Below are 469 nucleotides of genomic sequence, written 5' to 3'. Positions count from 1 at the left end.
CCTGGATGTCAAAAATAATTTTCATTTAAATGACAAAGTCCCACTTTTAATCAACCATGGCTATAAGCCTACAATGTTTAGCGGGGTCAAAGTGCACACAGGTCGGCATGAATTAATGTATGAAATGCATGCCCTGGATGTCAAAAATAATTTTCATTTAAATGACAAAGTCCCACTTTTAATCAACCATGGCTATAAGCCTACATTATGTAGCGGGCTCAAATAACACTTTGGTCGGCATGAATTAATGAATGAAATGCCTCCTCTGGATGTCAAAAATAATTTTCATTTAAATGACAAAGTCCCACTTTTAATCAACCAGGCCTATAAGCCTGCTTTGTGTGGCCGGGCAAAGGATCAGATAGCTTGGGGACAGATTTTAAACAGAAAAGGCAGTTTGTGGAGCTCAGTAATAATTTTGAATGGGGAAAAAAAAGGAAAACGGTGGAGTAATGCTGCCATCTTTTGG

Source organism: Brachyhypopomus gauderio, unplaced genomic scaffold (genome assembly GCF_052324685.1).
Source record: "Brachyhypopomus gauderio isolate BG-103 unplaced genomic scaffold, BGAUD_0.2 sc485, whole genome shotgun sequence".
In the NCBI taxonomy this organism is placed as follows: Eukaryota; Metazoa; Chordata; class Actinopteri; order Gymnotiformes; family Hypopomidae; genus Brachyhypopomus; species Brachyhypopomus gauderio.
Note: the sequence above shows the minus strand (reverse complement) of the source record.